The following is a 19,609-nucleotide window of genomic DNA, read 5'->3' on the forward strand; positions in this document are numbered from 1 at the left end:
GCTCAAGTACTTTTTTTTTTCTTGAACTTTCCTTCACCTTTTTAAGTATTCTAGAAGTGAGGCACCCTTACAAGTTATAGAATTTTAAGGTGGCAGACAATTGCAAAGAGATATACAATGTACACTAATGATAACATTTAGCACTTAGACAGCGCTTTAGGAACATTAACCAATTAATTTGCACAGTATCCCCTGTGAAACAGTAAGTAGCATTATCTCCACTTTCACAATGAGAAAATGTAAGACAGAAGAAGCTCATTGACTTTATTGAGATATTAAAGCTAATGATATCTTAATACAAATTAAAACTCTCCTGTATTCAAACTTCTGAAACAGGCTCCATTTGTGATAGAAGTTTTTTTTTTTTTTAACTTTTTTTTAATTGAGTTATAGTCATTTTACAATGTTGTGTCAAATTCCAGTGTAGAGCACAATTTTTCAGTTATACATGAACATACATATGTTCATTGTCATATTTTTTTCGCTGTGAGCTACAAGATCTTGTATACATTTCCCTGTGCTGTACAGTATAATCCTGTTTATCTATTCTGCATATGCCTGTCAGAATCTACAAATTTTGAAATCCCAGTCTGAAAAATATGGAACTCTTCACAAATTTGTGTGTCATCCTTGTGCAGGGGCCATGCTAATCTTCTCTGTATCGTTCCAGTTTTAGTACATGTGCTCCCAAAGTAAGCACTGTGATAGAAGTTTATTTGCTGCCCTTGGAAAAGGTATATATCTTAGGCTATATGTCTTGCAATATGTTCATATTATGTATTTATTTTGCAAAGCATGTTGTTGAAATTCCTTTATCCAAAAAATAGAAGTCTTTTTTATTAGCCAAATGTTTTGAATTAAATGATCTCTCACAGCAATCACAAGGAGATTATTGTCTCAGAAGTGGAACTGTAACAAATGACTTCAGTTATAATAAGATGAGACAGGGATCAAATATTAATTTGTATTAGTATAAGGATCAGTAGTTAATGTTACTGTTTTAATCTTGTAACAAAGTCTCACATTCAGAAATATTGGAACTTTCCATATCAAAATGATGCACAGCCCATTTATTATCAGTTTAATTTCTAAATAAATACTTCATAAATTATCTATTTTAGAATGGTGATGAATTGTATTAAACTATTTCTCTCTCTCTCTGCTTATCTGATTCTTCTTGCATCCATGGGAGAGATGGCTTGTTGGAACAAGATATGAAATTGTGACTAGAACAAGGTCAAAAGACTTTTTTGGGAATTGAGCCCTTGACCTCAGCTCTTTACATGTATAAACCGAGCTAATTAGCCACAGTGCCTATTGCAGTATGATACAACCTGGCAGTTGCTCTTCAATAAGTCAACTGTGTTACTGGTTTAACAAATATTTATTGACTGCTTGCTATGTGGAACTTGCTAAACACTGGATGTAAGAGGTTAAAGAGACACACTTCTTGTCCTTGAAAGAAATAGATAATCTACAGCTAGCAAGTAATTTCTAGGTCCCCTAGTTGTGAATCAAAATATACAATTTCATATATTAACCACATTTTTGTTCAAAAAGGTTTCAGTGCATGTCCATAGACAAAATAGTCAAATCGTTCTCTAGGAGTGAGCTACTTTGTCAGCTTGTCGCTGTTTCTCCAATTGGTGAACCGTAACGTGTATGCCAAAGAAATGGTGCATTTTGACAGAATAGGAGCTGGTCTAGCTTCAGTGCATTTTGTTTCCTCTTAAAATAGCATCACTAGCAGCTCTTATCCTTGACCTGATTTGGGTACTTGATAAGGCATTTGGGTCAGTTAGATGTGAGTGGACAAATTCAATGAAAAAGCAAGTTCATAAAACTAACTTGAGAAAGAGCAATGGCATCATCAAATAAAGCAGTTTTCTCATTCAAGTGCTCTAAAAGGAAGATTTAAGTTTGGAGTAAATTCAAAGCTTAGATTTATTTTTTCTTTGGTAAAAACTGTTCTCTAAGTAAATTAAAGCAGCATAGATATTACTAGAAAGAGAATGGGAATTACAACCTTCAGTAAGAGATAAGTCTTTAAAAAGTACATGAAAAGTACCTGAAAATGAGGAGCCAATAGTTCGAATTTTATATTTAAGGTAACATAAAATCACTTTCATTCAAAATATGACTTTATGGAATGAGATTTCTGACCATAAGAAAGGAGACACTTTCTTTTTTTTTTTTTTTTTCTCTTCTTCCTCTCCTTAAAAACATATTTTGCCCAGTATGGAAACATTTAGTAGCCCGAACTGCATTTGAAAAATTTGTTAACCTTGGTATTTGATGATGACCTAGACAAGCGCTTAAACTTGCCAAACACATGAGCAAAGATGATTCTTTCAAACAAAACAACTTTATTTAAGAAGGATAAGTTTCAGAAATAAAGTAAAAGGTAGCCTTGGATTCTCTAATACTTGAAAGCTAACACTGGTATTTATGACTCCCTTTTAGAGCCAGAAGACAGGTCTTCATAATCTGCATAACACGACATAGTTGAGTAATAAAAAGGAGAGCAGTGATCTTTTGTATTCACTGGTTCAACTTACTGAGGTTATTTTTGAGTACTGGCAGAAGAAATCTGATTAATTTTTCTCTTTGTTGTTTAAGAAGCTGCTTTAAATACCACATAGCCTAATTTAATTAGTTTGTTTTTTTTTAAACAGATGACCAATCCCAGAGCCTATATATAATAATGAAGTAATGTGATCTAAGCACACAGTATTAATAGCTTGCATTTATATAACTTTTTAACTACTATTCAAAGTTTCTTTTTCTTTTCAAATTAATATGTACTTATTGTACAGTATTTGGAAAATACAAAATGATATAAAGAAGGAAAAAATATTTATCATCTATCTTCTTACTCCCAAATAACCAGTATTACTATTTTGGTGTACTTCCTTCTGATCAGTTTTTTTGTGAGTAGATGTTCTTTTTCACATACTTGTCAAATTAGATGTACGATTTGGTACTCATTTTTTTACTTTTAACACTACATATTATTAATTCTACAGATTAAATATTTCTCATGTTTGTTATTACATCATCTTTTGAAATAGTTTTTATGATTTAAAAATTGTGTATAATGTTTTATTAAGTGAAATGTAATTTACTTAGCTGTTCTCCTTTGTTGGATGTTTAAGTTATTTCATATTTTTTACTATTAAAGATAATATTTGAACAATGTTTTAAAAATTATTCCATGCTTACAGTTTTTCCTTAGAGTTGATAACTAGAAGTATAATTAGTGAATAAGAAAAAATAAAAAAAAATTAGGGCTCTTGATAAAATATTGTCAAATTGCTTTCCAAAGATGTGTAGTACTTTAAAAAAAAATACTTTCATTAGATTTATTATCCAATCTAATGGCATGGCAAACTCCAGTTAGACAGGACAGATATCGCTATGCCCATTTACTAAATGAGGAAACTGAAGTACATAAAGCGTGAATGTCTTACCCAGGCTCACTCACTTGACCATTAACAGATTTGAACTAGGCACTGTGAGAAATACAAAATGAATAAATTCAAAGTTGAGTTGAAGAGATAGTTACGGACAGTAATAACTATAAAACAAAGTGATGGGGAGAAGCTGCAGAAGAGATCAGGAGGCCCATGGCTGCATGCCCAGAGGGTGCTCAGAGTTCTTCCAGGCAGGGCCATGGGAAAACACCCTGTGGTGGGGGTTGTGGGTGCGGAGGTGGAGGCTGAGGTGCCTGAGTGGCTGTGCAAGGCTGGAAAGGGCTTTCAGGAGGCGTGTTGTGGAGACAGGGAGGTGGAGGGGTGAGGCAGGGTATTCCAGACAGAGCAAGCGAATGGATGTGGGGAGACTTAAGAGGTGATATTTGAAGAATAAATTTTAGCTAAGTAAAAATTATTTTTGTGTTAAAAAATGCTTATCCTCTTCTTAGGCTCTATTATTAGAAAGATTTTGCTAAAAAAAAATTATTTATCCTATCCTAATTTGTTGGCTTTTAGTCAAGCACAAAGCATTAGTTTGTAATCGTACTTTTCTTTAAAAAGAAACATCCCAGGACTTTTTTCATGTGTATTGATTAACCCCTAAGCATGGTTCTAAAATATTGAGCTCATCTGGGGTACCGGGTGACCAAACTCACATGTTTTGAACCACTTAAAGACTTTTCTAGAGGCAACTGAAAGGCAATCACTAGTAATGTGTGTGCTCACGGCAGCTCATGGCCTAACAAGTGTTGTCAGGCAGCAGTGCACTTCAACTGTTCATTTTGCTGAAGGCAGATAATTTATGCTACATCCCACAGCACAGATCAAGTACATAAAACTAGAGAGGAATGTTAATGGAAAATGTTGCAAATTCTTAAAGTGACAGAGTTTTTAATATTGAATTGATTTAATCAGGTTGCAGTATTATCAGATTATGAGAAAATTTGAGTGAAATGTAGATAATGATAAATGAAAGAATTTTGTTAAAGTAAATAAATACCACATGTGATTTAAAACAGGGCAGCATCTGGCACATTGTAGGTATTCAGAAATGTTTAGTGACTGAATAAGTGAACTGGTGTATTTCTATTTTCTGATGTGCTTAATATACATTTAAAAATTTTGCTGCTACTGAATTTTACTGAACTGGTGAACTTTTAAAATATGTAGAATGAATTATTGTAAGGCTGATAAACCTTTAATCAAATAGTGTTTTGTCTCATTTTTGATAGAAATTATGAGACACTTGCCTTAATTGCCTTTTTGACTATAACTTAATTATAAAATAATAATACATAACTACAAGCAGAATATTAATCATAGCTCTCAGAGAAAATTCAAACTTTTCAATTACTCAGATAAATTTTCTGCCTAGTTTAGTTAGAGCCAGATCATACGGTGGACCAATCTAAAAGTATTCTGATACCCTGGGTAAATTACTTCCTCCTGGGAAAAGATGCTAGATAAATTGTCTTAAAAGAGAAAATTCGTTCTGATTAGAGTAAGAAATGATTCCCAATAGACAATAAATTTTGGTTTCTCTACACAGAGAGGAGGTCTTTAACTTTAATAAACGGCCCTCTGATTCTCCTTTTACAGTGAGGGAAACAATAATACCTGTCAGTTAGTAAGCCCTTTTCATGTGTCAGGGACTGTACTGAGAACCATATATGGACATGCACTGTCCGTTTTATCCCCACTCCAACATGATGGGGTAGATATTATTATCATCCTCATTTTATTTACTATCATCCACAAATGTGGAACAGAGCATAAAGCTTATGTGACTTGTCCAGGGTCACAGAGCTGGTGATAGGTGGAGCTGCAGCCCATACTCAGCTCAGATACTAGGTATTTAGTCACTGGGATTTGCTACCTTTCTATACAGATGTTCAACTTGTTATCTTAAGTAGCTCATAAAACAGAAACATTTGAAACTTTTCTACATTACCAGTGAGTATGCAAAGTCTGTTCTTACGTTTGATGCTACAGGAAAATTTTCACTTTATCTTTCACTCTAACTTCCTATTCTCTAAGCCTTAGGAACCAAGGTTAGCTAGTAAACTTGCCTTTTGAAACAATACTGTATTAGCCAGTATTTATTGGCTGCTTATGATGTGCCAGGTACTTTCTTATTGCTTTATAAGCATTATCTTGTTTAATCATTGCAGCATCCTGAGGAAGGTACCATTATTAGCTCCCATTTTATAGATCAGAAAACTGAAGCTTAGCAAAATTAAGCAACCTTGCTATAGAAGTTAAGCAACTCAGAATCACATAGGGTTAAGTACATAAGCAGAGGAATTGGGATTTGAACCCAAGTGGTTTGACTGACAATCAGCTTACTTAACTGCCTCGCTCTACTGCCTTCCTAAATCATAAGCAGTGGGCCTGTCTCCTAGCAGGTTCAGACACCACTTCCCCTCCCCTGGGAAGTATGTCTCCTGCTGACATTCCGAGTTCAAGTGAGAAGCCTGCAAGAGTCAGACTCCCATAGAACATCACTCTGAGCTCTATCAGGCCTCCACATGTTGGGATGTTCTGTATAGATTTTTTGTTTTCTCATAGTTAGAACACTGACAGCCTTCACAATTCCCCTGAGGGAGGACAAACTTTTTTCTGACATGTGAGCCTCTCTCTGATTGCAGATGGAGGGTGTGGATTGCATCTGTCTTGGGATAGCTTCTCTCTCTCTCTCTCACTTATCAGCTGAAAATGCCCCAAGCACTTGCTGGTTTCTTTCGTTCTCCCACTATTTCCCACAGGTTTTTTTTTTTTTTTTTTTTTTTTAGGTAAAACAGATCTTTCAGTTTCATGTTGCACGAGCTGTCTGGTTTGCTCCCCTTCACCTCCTACCACCAACTGGAGCAAATGGAAAGGAATACATTTGCTAGAATGGCACTGACCCATGCTGCCTATCCCTATTGGCTCAGTAGGTACGCTCCACAGGGGAGACAGTGTGAGCTTTTGTAATCTTGCTACTCTCCCTGGGAGGTCTTTTAAGGGCTGGGGACCTAGGGATGTTTTTCTATCAGACCTTTTTTTTTTCTTCACCTAGATTTAATCTTGCATTCCACTGCTAAGTCAGATAACAACAATAACTAATATCTGCTATGGAACTTTACAGTTTCTAAACTTCTTTCGTATTTCGTTTCTTATTTAACCCCTAAAAGCACCTGGTGGTATTGTGTGCACACTGGGGAAGAGAAAATTGGCTTAGCGAGGTTAAGTTGTTTGCCGGATATCACAAAGCCCAAGATCTTTTACCCTGTCCTTTCTACTGTATGGTGTTATAGTAGCTTTTAAGTAGCACGATCACCTTGAGAGATGCTTTAAACCATGGAAACTCTTTGAAGCGGAGAGCATTTTGGAATGTGGAGGTCAGCACAGTGCTCAGGCCCTAGCAGGTGTTCAATAAATTGTGGAACTGAGCTAGTCAGACATCGTCACTAACTTGTAATGTGCACTTTAGCCTCAGGCAACCCTTTTAACCTCCTTTGCTCTTTATTCTTTATCTGCCCTGATGGTCTCAGAGGATTGTTGTGAGGATCAAATGAGATGACATAGTTTTACAGAGTGATACAGAAATGTAAGCAATTAACTGTATGCCACTGTTTTAAATCTGATTTTCCCTGGTAAACACCGTACTTTGTTTCCTTTATGAATATCTTTCTTTGGGATGATCTTGCTCAGAAATCTATGGGAGTAGTTTAGTGACTACTTGCATCCTTTTATTAAAAAGAGAAAAGGAAGGAAAACAGAGAAAAAAAGAACAAGGGTTCATGGAAAGGGCAAGTAATAGGGCAGGGAAGCAGCACTTTTAAAAAAAGATAAACAGAAAAACAGTTGAAGAGCAGGTAAAATAGCAAACATTTACAGTTCTTACTGTGAGCCAGGCACTGTTCTATGTGCCTTTTGTGTATTAATCCTCACAGTGAACTTTTGAGGAGGATGCTGTTCTTATCCCCACTGTCCAGGTGAGGAAACAAGGCACCATGCAGTAAATAACGTGCGCAGACCATACAGTCACAAGTGGTGGAGTTGGCATTGGGGCTTGTCCGCTTTACTCCAGGGCTCAGGCCTCTTCACTTCGCGCCTGCCTTTGGAATCAGAGGTGTGAAAGGCAGTGCGTGGAATGCCGTCTAGAAAACTGAAGACATTGCTGAAGGAGAGAGCGTTCGATACTACTATAATGTAATTCCTCTTCAAAATGCTTTTTGCTCACCTTTAAAACATAGATGCAAATCAATAAAGCCATAGGACTAGTAGATAATTTTGAAGGTCTTTTAGCCTGTCCTTCAACCAGAACCAATCTTAGCTCCTTTCACTGATGCTTTTCTAAATGTTATTTTTCTATTTCCTGGATATTCTCTTCAACAAACTATTGTTCTAGTAGCCTGACTAAGAATGAGGCTCTCTTGGTATTTTCTTTCTTTCTGTCAGTCTCCTTAACACTGAATAAAGCTACTATTTCTTTCTTTTTGACTTAAGATTTTGAATAGGCAATAATAGTCATATAGTTCAAAAATCAAGTGTAAGGTGTACCATGAAAATTGCTCTTCCCACTCTCCTTTCATCACACCTAGTCCCCACACACACCCAAACCCAGTAACCAATGTTTTGTTTTTGATGTATCTTTTCAGAGTTTCTTTATGAATATAGAAGCAATTATGAATGTTTTTTGCTTCTTTAATGCAAAATACGTTACTATTCTGTCTTCCTTTTTAAAATTTAATTTATCTTGGAAGTCTGTCCATATTGGTACTTAGAGAACATACTCATTTTCTTTCTTCTTCTTCTTCTTTTTTTAACGATGCATAGTATTTCATTTTACAGAGTGCCATAATTTATTTAACCAGTCCACTATTGATGGATATTTGAGTTGTTTCAGTCTTTTCAAAGATGCCATTTTAAATGCCTTGGTGAGGGGGTGTGAGAGGCAAATATAAAGCTAGGACAAGGAGTAAAGTCTAGAAAATCTCCAGATAAGAAATTGTGACATGGGAGGCAAGAATAAAAAAGTTCTGGCTCTGCATTGTGATGGAGCACATCTGGAGTGCTAGAGGCTTGCATATTGACTACACCTGTCCTAGTTGGAGAACGAAGGAAAACAATTTATTCTTGTAAAGCTTCAATACACCCGAGCTTGGTTCGCTGCAAAGTCTCAGGATGAGGACAGATTGACAGCTGGTGTATGAGCTGCCCAAAGGTAAACTCCTGTAATAAAGAAATTGATAGCGTGATAGATAGAGGTGAGATAAGGACTATTATCCACAGGTAAAGTTCTTTCAACAGGCTGCTACCAGTTCTCATATATAACTAGCAATAGAAAAAAAAATTAGTTCAACAGCCCTATTCTTAAACCTTTAAGTAAGCTCTGACACCTTATCAAAGAGTAAGAGGGAAGATTTATCTTTGTACCTTGGACACATGTCAAATAAAAAAAACCAGAAAGGGGTAAAGTATTTAAAATAGAAATGGCGTATCTTAAACATGTAGTATTTAGAAGTTTATTAAATGCTTGATTTGATGAAAAGATCAAGAAACAATTTAGTCTTAGACTTTCTAAGGTTAATAATCATATATGTGGGAGTTTATGTCTTAGTTTTGATATGGATCCATGGTTTACCTCTGTTAATAAATAAAGTATAGCTTGTAAGCTGATTTCACCAATTATCACTGTACTTAAAAAAATCGAATATACCTGAAAATGTAAATGTATAGTTTATATCAGTGTTACACAAATGCTGCTTTATGGACTGACAGTAAATGGAAGATACTTTTAACTCATTATCATTGCAAATAATTTCCTGATTTGCATGTTTAGGGAAGAAAACTTAATATTACTACTGATATTCAGATGTAAACTCGAAGATTGTCTGTCTGTCTTTTCTTTCTTTCTTTCTTTCTTTCTTTCTTTCTTTCTTTCTTTCTTTCTTTCTTTCTTTCTTTCTTTCTTTCTTTCTTTCATTTTAGGTTTATTCTTTTTTGTTTTTATAGAGTCAGATGAAAGGAGAGGAAATGTCAGGGAAATAATAGTTTCAGATTTGTAAATATTGGGCCTGAGTGAAGATGATAAGGCAGATACAAAAAGGAGGTTAAGTGTGACCAAAGCATGCAATCAGTTTTCTCTAACCTTGATTATGGAAGCCTCTTCAAAAGGTCCATCCTATGGATAATTATTGGAAATAGGTTCTTTAACATTTGGAGTTAATGAAATTGTAAGGAGTTTATTAGGACTCACTCTGTATTTTTTGTTACTTTGGGAATGTTTTCTGAGCTTAACTGAGAACTCTAAGTAACTGTGAAATCCAAGTGACTGGAAGAAAAGCAAATTGACTAACTTGTTTTCTCCTCTATGAAATTGAGAAGGTACAAAAATATTATTTACCAAAGCAAACTTTTCTTTTCAAAATTTGAATAATAAGCTTGGAAATAAAAAAATTCAAATCAATTTAATAATTTTGTAGCTTTTGAAAAAAATGTTTTTGAAGATTTAAGGGTGACAATTTCAGAAATATAACCAAATATCTTATTTATTCTTTGACCTAAAGATTCTGAATCCATGATGGAATAAATCAAGTCATGTCTTCCTAAGAAGTCCACTTGGACACTGATTTATTACCCTCCTCCACAGGCTAACAGCCTAGATTTTCTGAAAGTGTAAACCAGGAATATAAGGATCACTTTGGGTCTTTAGTTATGGTTATTGTATTGTAGTCATATTAAAAAATAAAGTCATTTTCTTTTAGAGATACAAAATTAAAGTATTAATTGATAAAATGTTATGATAGCTGGGATTATCTTCAAAATGAATTAGTGATGAAGGATGAGTGGATGGGATGTAGATGAAATAAGACTGGTCTCTGTTGATCATTTATTGAAGTTGGGAGAGAAGTATGTGAGTAATCTCATACTATTCTCGAAATTTGTGTGGTTTAAAATGTCCATTGCAAACAGTTCAAACAAGAATCTCTTGTGGTCTTGATTCCTGAGTTCCACCCTAGATTTCCTGAGTCAGTGTCTTACAGATGAAACTTAGAAAATGACATTTTATGTAGTCACTTGTGCTCACTGAAGTTTGAGGACTGCTAGTAAAAGGTTTCCTTTGCACCTGATTCAATGTATTCATGTCATCTGTGCATGCATTTCATATTTTCCACACATTAGCCTATTTCAATTCATAGACTGTAATAGCAAATTAGTTATTGAATTTGTGTAAGTCAAACTTTAAAATTTAGTTTCAAAGGATTCATAAAGTGATAGAAAATAAAACAAAGCCCACATCTGCTTCTAACTGAAATATTCAGGCAAATAGATTAGCTTTCTTTCACCTTCAACTGAGAATGGATTATTTTTGTGAATGTCTTTTTTTTTATTGAAGTATAGGTAATGTATAATATTATATATATTACTGGTATACAATATAGTGATTCATATGATTTTTAAAGATTATACTCCATTTATAGTTATTAGAAAATATTTGCTATATTCCCCATGTTGTACAATATATCCTTGTAGCTTATTTTATACTTAGTAGTTTGTACCTCTTAATCCCCTACCCCTATATTGTCTTTTTCCCTTTCCTCTCCCCACTGGTAACCACTAGTTTGTTCTCTATGCCTCTGAATTGGCTTCTTCCTTTTTGTTTTGCTCACTAATTTGTTGTATTTTTTACATTCCACATATAAGTAGTATGATACAGTGTTTGTCTTTCTCTGTGTGACTTATTTCACTTAGCATAATGCCCTTCAAGTCCATCCATGTTGCTGCTACTGGCAAAATTTCATTCTTTTTAGTGACTGAATAGTATTCCATTGTGTGTGTGTGTGTGTGTGTGTGTGTGTGTGTGTGTGTGTGTGTGTGGTGTATACTACCTCTTCTTTATCCATTTATCTGTTGATGGACACTTAGGTCGCTTCCATATCTTGGCAATTGTAAATAGTGCTTCAATGAACATTGGGGTACAGGTATCTTTTCAAATTAGTGTTTTTGTTTTATATATTTTTCAGATATATACCCAGGAGATGAATTGCTGGGTCATATGGAAGTTCTAGTTTTAGTTTTTTGAGAAACCTCCATACTGTTTTCCACAGTGGCTGCACCAGTTTACAGTCCCAGCAACAATGTATGAGGGTTCCCTTTTCTCCACACCCTCAACAACATCTGTTATTTGTGCTCTTTTTGATGTTTGTGTTCTTTGTTCTTTAGCCATTCTGACAGGTATGAGGTGATATCTCACTGTAGTTTTGATTTTCATTTCCCTGATGATTAGTGATGTTGAGCATTTTTCCACATGTCTGTTGGCCATCTGCATGTCTGAAGAGACATTTTTCCAGAGAGGATGTGCTTGGCTTTTTAAATATTTATTAATTTACCTAAATTAAATTATATCTCATGACCCAATTTTTTTCCAATAGTTTTTGTGAAAAACTTCAAACATACAAAAGACTCAAAAAAATTGTATTCTATACCCATACACTTGGGTTCTACAATTAAAACAAGGTGTTCTAAAAGTTTTTGTGCAGTTTTTTTTATTTTACTGAGTTATAGTCAGTTTACAATGTTGTGTCAATTTTAGTGCAGTTTTAAATTTTAATAATTTCAGAGTATAAATGCTATAAACATAAAAATACTTAAACATTTTGATTTTATACGTATTCAATCTTATAAATTAATAATATTTTAATTTTGGTTTTTTGTGTTGCATCTTCAGAGGGATTGAAAGAAAAAATTAAAATTAAAAGTTTATTAGCTAAAATTTACAAAACTAAATAAGTCTAAAAATGGAATAATTAAACTTTCAAGTAACAAAAATTTGTAACATTAGATTATTAAAGCTTAAAACTGCAATAAGAACACTATCAACAGAGTGAAAACGCCAACACATAGAATGGGAGAAAATATTTGCAAATTACATGTCTGACTAGAATTTATGAAGAACTTCTACAACTCAACAACAGCAGCAAAAAACATGATTAAAAAATGAGTAAAGGACTTGAATAGGTATTTCTCCAAAGAAGATATATAAATGGCCATGAAGCACATGAAGAGATGCTCATGCTCAACATCATTAATCATTAGGGAAATGCAAATCAAAACCAGAATAAGGTACATCTTTACACCTACTAGGATGACTTTTTTTTTAAAAGAAAAAACATAACAAGTGTTGATGAGGTTGTGGAGAAATTAAAACCCTTGTGCACTGCTGGTGGAAATGTAAAATGGTGCAGCTGCTATGAAAAACAGAGTTGTATTTCCAAAAAAAAATTAAATGTAGAATTACTGCTTGATCCAGCAATTCTACTTCTGGGTATATACTCAAGAGTGAAAGCACAGACTTAAACGGCTATTTGTACCCCCATGTTCATAGCAGTTATTCACAATAGCCAAAACCAACCCAAGTGTTCATTGACAGATGAATGGATAAACAAAGTGTGGTGTATCCTTAGATATACAAAAGCTTTTAAGTTTAATTAGGTCCCATTTGTTTATTTTTGCTTTTATTTCCATTACTCTAGGAGCTGGTTTGAAAAAAAAAATATTGCTGCAGTATATGTCAAAGAGTGTTCTGCCTATGTTTTCCTCTAGGAGTTTTAGAGTATCTGGTCTTACATTTAGGTCTTTAATCCATTTTGATTTTATTTTTGTGTATGGTATTAGAGAATGGTCTAATTTCATTCTTTTACATGTAGCTGTCCAGTTTTCCCAGCACCATTTATTGAAGAGACTATGTTTTCTTCATGTATATTCTTGCCTTCTTTGTTGGAGATTAATTGATCATAAGTATGTGGGTTTATTTCTGGACTTTCTATCCTGTTCTGTTGATCTATGTGTCTGTTTTTGTGCCAGTACTACACTGTTTTGATTACTATAGCTTTGCTGTATAGTCTGAAGTCAGGGAGTATGATTCCCCCAGCTCCATTCTTCTTTCTCAGGATTGTTTTGGCTATTTGGGGTCTTTCATGTTTCCATATAAATTTTTAACATTTTTTTGTTCTAGTTCTGTGAAAAATGTCATTGGTAATTTGATAGGGACTTCACTGAATCTGTATATAGCCTTGGGTAGTATGGCCATTTTAACAATACTGATTCTTCCAAACCGAGAACACAATCTATCTTTCCATCTGTCTGGGTAGTCTTCAATTTCTTTCATCAGTGTCTTACAATTTTCGAGTACAAGTCCTTTGCCTCCTTAGTTATGTTTATTCCTAGGTATTTTATTCTTTTTGATGTGATGGTAAATGGGATTGTTTCCTTAATTTCTTTTTCTGATATTTCTTAAACAAAATCAAAAGACAACCTAGGAATAGAAGAAAATATTTGCAAATGATACAACCAACAAGGGACTAATTTCCAAAATACACATGCAGCTTAATATAAAAAAAAGCAAGCAGCCCAATCAAAAAATGGGCAGAAGACCTAAACAGACATTTCTCCAAAGAAGATACTCAGATGGCCAACAGGCACATGAAAAGATATTCAGTATAGCTAATTATTAGAGAAACGCAAATCAGAAGTACAATGAGGTATCACTTCATACCAGTCAGAATGGCCATCATAAAAAATTCTACAAATAATAAATGCTGGAGAGAATATGGAGAAAAAGGAACCTTCCTACACTGTTGGTGGGAATGTAAATTGGTGCAGCCACTAAGGAGGACAGTATGAAGGTTCCTTTAAAAACTAAAAATACATTTACCATATGATCTAGCAATCCCACCCCTGGGCATATATCTGGAGGAAACTATAATTTGAAAGAGACATACACCCCAATTTCATAGTAACACTGCTTACAATAGCCAAAACATGGAAACAACCTAAGTGTCTACTGACAGATGAATGCATAAATAAGATGTGGTATATATACAAGGAATATTACTTAGCCATAAACAAGAATGAAATAATGCCATTTGCAGCAAAATTCAGGGACCATAAATGGATGGATCTAGAGATTATCATATTAAGTGAAGTAAGTCAGTCAGAGAAAGACAGGTATCTTATGATGTCACTTATATGTGGGATCTAAAAAAAAACCCAAATTTTATTTATAAAACTCATGGACATAGAAAACAAACTGTGATTAACAGGGGAGAAAGTGGGGGAGGGATAGATTAGGAATTTGGGATTAATAGATACACATTACTATATAGAAAATAGATTAACGACAAGGACCCATTGTATAGCACAAGGAACTGTATTCAATTTCTTGTAATGACCTGTAATGGAAAAAAATCTGAAAAAAATGTACATATATATATAACTGAAATGCTTTGCTGTACACATGAAACTAACATTGTAAATCGACTATACTTCAATAAAAAATAAGAATTTTTTAAAAAGTGTGATGCATACATACAATGGAATATTATTCAGCCTTAAAAGGGAAGGACATTCTGACATGCTACACGACATGGATGCTATTTGAAGAGATTATGCTAACTGAAATAAGCAGTCACATCACAAAAGGGCAAATAATAATGATTCCACTTTTATGAGGTACCTAGAGCTGTCAATTCATCGAGACAGAAAGTAGAATGGTGGTTGCCAGGGCTAAGGGAGAGGGAGGACTGAAGAGTCATTGTTTAATGGAGACAGAATTTCAGTTTGGGAAGATGAAAAGAGTTCTAGAGGTGGATGTGTGGTGCTGGTTTCACAACAATGTGAATGTACTTAAATCCCACTGAACCTGTTCTTTTAAAAATGGTTTCAGTGATAAATTTTATGTTAAGTATTTTTACCTCAATAAAAAAGTGCTTTTTAGAAGGTGTTAAGCAAATATTCATAATTAAGTAAATTTTTGTGTTCAAATGCTAATATTAAAAGAAGGGGAAAACACCCATTTTAAAAGCAAATTAAAAAGGAAAAAATATACTGCTCCCTCTTAAGAAGGATGTTGCAATAGAAAAGAGACTATCAAACAACTCAGTCAGACAACAGTTTGGTTTAATCTGTGATCATTTGCTGTGGTGAAGTGAATATAGAAAGAAAGTAATGGGGGAAAAATGCTGGCTCTGGTAAATTTTTCCTGTATATTCCCATTAATTTATTTCTCTCTCTCTTTAAACTTACTTCTTTGTCAGTTTGAATGTCTTCAGATATAAATAGCTTGTCCATAGATGCAAATAATATAGCACTTTCCCCAAAGGCCGAATTTGTCCCTATGGTAATTTAGAAAAGAGACAATTTAGCTCCCTTGTGTAAATTGCCATGACTACCCTGGATATGCTTCTTGGAATTAGGGACAGATAAGATTGAGATTATTATGAAATCACTAGTTGTGGCCTTATTGAATTAGCTTTATTGAAAGGGTCCAGAATTGAGTTTATTATCCAGCCTAATTGAGAGTAGTTAACAAGAATCCCATAAAAGCTCACAAAAGTCTTTATTTAGTGTGCAGTAGCTGCTGTGATGATGATGAGCTGAAAGGAAAACAAATTTGGGCATTATAAATATATGGGTTTATAATGCTTGAGCTTTCTAAGAAGTGAAGATCCAGAAGACTGGAATGCAAATCGTGTATATAGATGGTCTTAAAGCTGACTCCACCACAGAGAACACTGCGTTAGAGATCACTGTCATGTTTCCTTCAGCTTCAAAACAAATTGATAGAATGTGATATGCTATCATCCTGCCACAGGCAGCAGCAGGAAATACAGATATTTTATACTGTTTGGACCTCCGAAAAGAAAGAAGAGGAAACAACAAACAATTAATGGTTAACTTGGCCTTAAGATTTGAATACTGCTCTTTCTTGAGTCATTTGCCCCAACAACCTAGTTCAAAAAAAAAAAAAAAATCAGGTTTTTTGTGGGCAAGGGAATTGGGTGAGAGTTGTTTAAAAACGAGGAGGGAGGAGGGGAAATATGTTTTCTTGCCTGTGAAAATCCATAGATAACAAATTCATATTTTACAAAGTTTTACTTATTTTGAAAAATACTTTGAAATTAGCTACTAATGTATATCTGTAAACTCAGATGTATCCCCTTTGTTTTTATGTGTCTCTGAAATGATCTGCCACCTGCCTTAGGCCTGGGACACACCAAATTGCTTGGGTCAAACGTCCAACAGGCTTCCATCTTAAATTAAGGAATTAAGCCATTTTCTTGCCTCCCAGAGGTACGTCTGTGATTTTGTTCCCATCTTTTCCCTTGTGAATCAAGACAAAAATTCCTTTTAAGTGTTAAGGCTCTTTAAAATAAGCATGGCTATCATGACATTATGTGTACACCAATACACACAAAATACATCACACACACACATATGCACACAGATGTAATTTTAAAAAGACTCTCACTGTTTAAATACAAAATCTGAAATAATGTGTCCCTCTAGATTTTATTTGGAATTACTAACCATAGACCTCTTTCCTTTATGGACGGTGGTCCCTGAATGTGCTGAACCGTCTTTGGAGAGCACAGTGGAAAACTCCTCTAAGTGTCACTGCTCCTGTTATTGATGTTGGTGGCAGAGCCTTCTAATTCTAACCCCTGCTGAGTCTTTAGAAACCTAGTAGATTGTTAACATGGTTAGCGGGAGTTCATGAACTCTGCTCTGCATAAATGCAAAATCGTGAGAACTTTGATATGGAATTAGAAGAGTTCCATTCATATTTCTTAAAATATTTTGCCAGTTTGTATTTTAAAAGGACAAATTTATAGAAGCTTGTTCGGTTTTAATATTATAGTTTCTACCATATAAATACTGCATTTTCAAACATGAATGCTTAGAGAATTGTTATAAAGCTTATTTTTGGGCAATATGCTTATACCCCTCAAAGCCATTTAAAAACAAATAGCAAATGTTTTTCTACATGCTAATGGAGTAATTTAGAAATATTTAGTTATTTACATAAAGGAAATATATAGTAGCAATGCAGTGAAAATCAGTCATTTAAAAATGATTAGAACCTATAGTCATTAAAGGGTGTATTTATTACTCACATAAAATTAAGGAAATATCTAAAGAAACAGCCATTACATTAGATTTACAGTTAAGATACCCAGTTGTATGTGTTGTGGTTATAAATCAAGTATATTTTTCCAGAAGGTATTTGAGTACGGAAGCTAGAAAATTTTCCTGGTGGCCACTTTAACTTTCTCCTGCTTGTCAGATATGAACTCAGTTAAATATAGAAATAGAGAGAAAGGGAGGCAGAGGTACATTAAGAGAGAGAGGGAAAGAGACATTGGAGAAAGAAAAGGTAAAGTGAATGAGAAGCTCAGATTTTTATGTATAGTGCAAGTTCCTACCAAGCAGGTAGCATTTACCTATAGGCTAATTTGTCCAAGTGCTTTTTAAGTATCTACTAAATACAGAGAACTATGAAAAGTTCTGATTAGTCTTCAACTTTATAAGCAAGGAATAAGGTCTCTTTTCCAATGTGGGAAAAGTATACTGAATCCTCAAAGGGGTGGCCATCTATCCCTCTTTCCCTCCTTCTCTCCCTGTCTCTGTAACCTCTCTCAATCCCTCTTTTAAGCTGAAGGAAATATTCTGAACATATTCCACCTATGGGCTGATACATAGGGCAAGGCTACTTGGCTCAAAGAGCTCTCTCTGGGAAAGGGTAGCACTTTCTGGAGGGCCCTAGGGTTCTTTCTTTGTGTAGAAAGCTGATTCTTTTGACATCTGTTTGCATTTATTGAATGTTTAGTGAACAGCTCGGGACACCAAAAGGAGTAAGAGCTGATACCTGTATTATAGGAGATCACAGTCTTGGTCTCATTTGTCCAGGGAGACAAATACATAAACCAGTACTTGCAAGGGCATTTTGAACAGTGCCTTGATAAAGGACCAAGGATCCCACAGGTAGATGTTAAGTAATCTATTGGGTAGTGAGGGAAAGCTTTACAGAAGCATGACATTTGAACTTAGTCTTAAAGAATGTGGAGCCAGGGAAAAGCATTTCACACAGAGAGAACAGAACATGTAAAGGCAAAAAATCAGGGAGAATGTGTTTGGGGAATGGTAAGCTGCTTGGTGTGGCTGAACTTCAGAGCTTGAATTAAGGGTGGCAGAATGTGGTGGGGAGGGAATTACAAGAGGTGTGGATGTTAAAGAATACTGAGGCAAGGTTATGAAGAACCTTGTTTGGATTTGGGAGTTGAAGTAGAAGAACTAGTCAAAAATGAGTTAAGAGCTACTTTTACCTTGAGAACTGGTGGTGAGACATGTGGCTGGTGGGAAGAGGTTTAGGAAGAGTAGAGATAACATCTTTGATTTTAGACATGATCACCAGCCAACTAGCCATGGCCAGTTTGGCCTGTGGGTTTTTGAAGAGAGTTGGTTTACAGATGTGTATTTGGGAGTCATTGTTATTTAAGGGGTAGAAGAAGTCAGAGAAGTAAATAAAATTGTTCAGATAGAGATTCTGGAGTGAGAGCTCTGAGGAGTGAACTCTGGGGACTAATCAGTGAGGGCACAGGAGAAGGGGGAATAGAATAGAGATGTGTCCAGAAAGCCAAGGGGCTGAGAAGTGCCAAGAAAGAGGGAGCAGTCAGCAGTGCTGTCCCCTGAAATGCTCTTCTCCAGGCTGCTCACTGAAGGAATGCTCTCCTGGAGGCTTGGGAGAGAAACCACTTCCCCTTGAGTAGAGGTTTCCTTCTCTCTCCTCTTTCCTCTTACTCCCTCTCTCCTACCCCTGTACTCTTTTCTTTTAAATCATGGTTGCTTCCTGAAATGAATTTGGGGTCCCTTACATGCCCTCTTTCAAAACAAAACATATGACAGTACTTTCATTGCTAGTTCACAACTAAAAAATGCTGGAATTTGAGCTATGATTCATTTCATTTTGAACACAGAATTTATTCTTCTCCATGGATGCAGTTCAGACTTCCTTTCTGCTCTTGAACCTTGCTTTTACAAAAGCAGTCCCCTGAAGCCCAGGTCTCACTGTTGCATAGGAGGGGTAGACAGCCTACACCATGGCTCAGGTTGAACTGAAGTCTGTTCAGTGCTTTGGAATCTCTGCCTAGCTGCTCTATCATTGTTTGAGAAGGAATCCAAGTTTATAACACCCTCTGATTAAGAGGAGCCAGGCATTCTTCTTTTCTAATTCCCAGATTCCCTGAAACTTCCTGTTATGAAAATTACATTCATCAGATTATTCATCAGATCAACAGGAAATTCAGTCT

General features: G+C 35.1%; 1 protein-coding gene and 1 non-coding gene across 5 annotated transcripts in view; one reads left to right on the forward strand and one right to left on the reverse strand.

Annotated features, from left to right (window-relative positions):
* Positions 1–19,609, forward strand: part of SKAP2 (src kinase associated phosphoprotein 2) — a 290,965-nt gene that overhangs the window by 33,438 nt on the left and 237,918 nt on the right. The gene's annotated exons all lie outside the window — the stretch shown is intronic.
* On the reverse strand, positions 594–700 carry LOC116665135. Its single transcript, XR_004321698.1, has one exon. It is a non-coding gene; the product is annotated as a U6 spliceosomal RNA (small nuclear RNA).

This window comes from Camelus ferus, chromosome 7 (assembly GCF_009834535.1).
Source record: "Camelus ferus isolate YT-003-E chromosome 7, BCGSAC_Cfer_1.0, whole genome shotgun sequence".
Classification (NCBI taxonomy): domain Eukaryota; kingdom Metazoa; phylum Chordata; class Mammalia; order Artiodactyla; family Camelidae; genus Camelus; species Camelus ferus.